Here is a 4,015-nt window from a genome sequence, read left to right on the forward strand (position 1 = left end):
TTCACTGGGAGAAACTATGTCTATTGGCCTCAGCTTTATAATAGTACTCAGCTTTATGAATAAGAAAAAGCCAATGGATTAAGCCACAGGAAATAAACTCAAATCTCTTTAGTTTAGATTTATTAGGAGGTCTGAATGAGCTTTTTCAAAGTGTAACTTATAAAATTTTGAAGGAATTATTAACTACTAATTATATTACTTACAGCTGTAATAAATTATTACCTAGAAAGGTCTTCTGACAATAAATATGTATTTGTATTATGCATAATTTTCCCTTTAGTTGTTCAAATGTAAGGATGCTCCTAAATGATCATTACATTATTACTCTTAAGTAGGCTTGAATCTGTGGTCAAATTAGTTGCCAGTGTTCATTTGATTAGTAAACAACTATATACGTCAGGCAAAGTCACTACCAGCCTAGCCCTGTCTAAATTTTATTTAATAAAAATGATGCTGTCTTAATAGCAAATTTGCTTTGGCTCAAAATGTTTCAATGAAGTACATAACCATATATGATTTGCCTTACCCTTAAAAAGATCATCAGATTTATATTAACCCAGTACTGTCCAACAGAAACAGAATGCTAGTCCCATATGTCATTTAAAATTTTCTAATTCAACATTGAATTGTAAAAAGAAATGTAAAAATGTAAAAAGAAACAGGTAAAATTGATTTTAATGACATTTTATCTAGCCCGACATATTCAAAATATTATAATTTTAACACATAATCGATATAAACATTACTCAGATATCTTACATCCTTTTTGCTGTACTAAGGCTTCAAAACTCACTTTGTATTTGACATCTTGGTTTGGACCAGCCATATATTAAATTCACTAGTCTCTGGCAACTGGCGGCTACTGTATGAGACAGCACAGTTCTAAATAATTACAGTACTTATCACTGCTTTTCTCTAACACTACTTCTCTATGTATTTCTAGCTTTGAACTTAAAACTCTAAAATTATCTTCCAAAGAAACAAACAACAAAAAATGGAAAGTAAGAAGGAAAGAAGATGAGTTGGCCCAAGTGTCATAGCTTGACCTACAAGTAACTTTATGGCCTGACCTCTACCCACTCTGCCATCTCATCTCATCTCACCCCCTCCCCCGCCCCCTTCCCTTGAGCTTGACACTCCAGCCAACAGCAATTCTTTTAGTTCCGTGAATGCCCCCTACTCTCCTGTCCTAGTCTTAATATTTGCAATTTCCTCTGCTTCAATAACTCTTCCACTCCTTTCTGCTTGCCGATTCCTCCTCATGCTTTAGCTCTCAGCCTAGAAGTTCTCCCAGAACTGCCTGGACCATGTGTGCCACTGAAGCTACCACATGGCCTTGCACGTCCCCTTCCACATGGAATTTCTACATTTGAGGGTCTGCATACTTATGACTTTTTAAACTGTCTGTCTTCCATTCTAGAATTTAAGTTCCACAATGGAAGGACCATACCATATTTTCTTAAATCACTGCCTTCCGGTTCCTAGCACACTACTTGGCTCATTAAAAGTGCATGCTAAATTTTGTTCAATGAATAATGAATGAATGGATGGTGGAGAAAGAAACAAATTATTGGAACGCAAAATAACCATCTCCTCTCCTTTTCCCGGTGTCTGATTAGGGGTTTGAAAAGTTGATTACTGTGTAATGTTAGGCGTGGTGTGGGGATCCTGACATCTACTAACATACACTGGGTATATGAACTGCTTGGTTTAACCTTCATCCTACTGTAAAATAGCCCTATTTGATTTCGCACTGGCTAAATGACTAATTCACTCTAGAGCTAGATGAGAAGCCAGACACACTCGGACTTGAGGGATGTTAGACTCTTGGTATTCTTTAGAAGTGAAGGGTCTGTGTCTGTTCAACTCACTGCTTCCTGGAGATATTTAAAATGTGACTCAATGAGAAGCAGCACATCAAATCTGGGTTTTATTTTTTATATTTGAGGGCCTCCACTTTGTAGTCCCATACTATTTCAACCCCACTCTTTACATAAATCTCTAGTGTGTTAATCAAATCACTAAGGTAGCTATTCCCAAAACGCATCCCAAGCTTCCCTGCTTCTATGCCTTTGCTCCTCAAACCTCTTCCTCCTGGACGAACTGTCCCCAGCATCACCTGTCAAATCCTTCTCATTCAATGCCAGCCAAGACCACATCTTCTAAGAATTTTTTTCTCTAATTTCTCCAATTAAAAGCTAGTCATTCCTCTTTCAAACTCCCTATAATACTGTATGTCATTATTAGAGGCTGCAATCACATTTTGACCTGGATTATGTAATGGCTTCACTTTATCTCCCATGCTGGACTTTGCTAAAAGATAAACTGGGGCATTTTTAGAATTTTAAGAGTTCGTTTGAGCAAAAATTGATTCACATTGAGCATTGCCAAACCAGTAGTGGTTAAGAGTGCTCCACCAGCAGGAGCCAGGGGAAATGCTTCTATAAAGTGTAGAAACTAAGAAAGAACATTATTTGATTGGCTATAGCTGAAAGCCCAGTTGGCTGTTTGTGGTTGGTTGTCCTTAAGTTTCAATTTTATAAATTTGAGACATTTACAGGCTTACATTTTGGTTTCCTCAGGTAAGCCGTCCAGCATTGTAGCTACTTCAGTCTAACGGCCTCTTGTTTAACTGATTTACCAACTTATAACTTCTTGAGAATGAGGCTATGATGTTTGCATTCTTAGATATCCTCAAAGCACCTAGCACAGTGTCTTAGCCATGACAGGTACTTGGCAAACATTGTAGAAGAAAGAGGTACATCAAAGTGTCTCTGAGTCCAGAAAACAGAACCATATATTATTTTTCTAGCAGTAACCAGAAACCTAATCTGAAACCTAAACCTCAGGTCCACATGACTTTAAAAATACCTGACTATGATTCCAGTCTATATACAGAGAGGTAAACTCTGTTTTCCAAAAGATGGATTCATTGCATCCTTTACTACTTTTATGAGTTCCATAATAAATGTGTGACTATTTAAGTTCTGCAACTGAGTAGCTGCATGACCTTGGACCAAATTGTGCTTTTTTTATTTGCCAAATTAAAGAACTATATTAACTAATCTCTACTATCTCTTTTGGCTTAAAAATTCCAATGATTAATTTTTTTAGAGCACTTCTTTTTTGCTTCAATTAAAACAGGAGGGGTGGATACAATTCAGTATTACAGTATCAATGCAATACCCAGGGAGAATAAGAAAAATAAGTGTTTAAACTTAACACCAGTTTCAAGCATTCATAGAAGCAAGCAGCAATCTCAATTATAAAATGCAGACATAAACTTCATTTCTCTGTGAATTTATCTGGGCGAAGTTCTTATTTTAAAATATGTGAGTTCAATGTCAAGACTTTGAAGGTCAAAGAGATTCTGGGTTGGTTGCCTGCTGATTCATCTTACATTATTCCCTCAAGAGATGGTTTCCAAATGCATTAGGAGAATTCTTCCTTACAATAATCGCTCCAACATCGTATATTTGGGAAAATCCAGAATGTAGTTAAGAATGGTAACGTATACAATAAGAAATTGCTGAAGATTATAACCAAAATTTAAGTTTTGAGTCTTCTGTTTATGCTTTTTGTTTTGGAGGGTTTTGTTTTGTTTTGTTTCGTTTCATTTTGTTTTGTTGGAGGAAAAAGTACTGTGTGCTTGCTGTCAGTTTTTTTAACCGAACCTAATCTGAATGCCACTTGTTTGTACCTGAACATTATTTAATATTCACTATACGCCTTCTGCAAACAATACGTAAGGCAGAGACCTTGCTCTTTTGGAACTCAGAGAGAATTCAGGGAGGAGAGGAGGAGATAGGATCTACATTATGTAAATAAAATGATCTCTAATGAAAACATTTTCCTTGAGGCGTGAACAAGTGTTCTAACTACCAATTTTGTGATGCAGCAATCAATCCCTTTGCAGCCCTAAAACCCACTGGTATAACAGCCTTGTAAAGACCGCTGGATTCAGGATTTAAGAATTCTGCCTTCCTTTCCTCAACCCCACAGGACAGATTGCAAG

Source organism: Pteropus alecto, unplaced genomic scaffold, assembly GCF_000325575.1.
Source record: "Pteropus alecto unplaced genomic scaffold, ASM32557v1 scaffold14, whole genome shotgun sequence".
Classification (NCBI taxonomy): domain Eukaryota; kingdom Metazoa; phylum Chordata; class Mammalia; order Chiroptera; family Pteropodidae; genus Pteropus; species Pteropus alecto.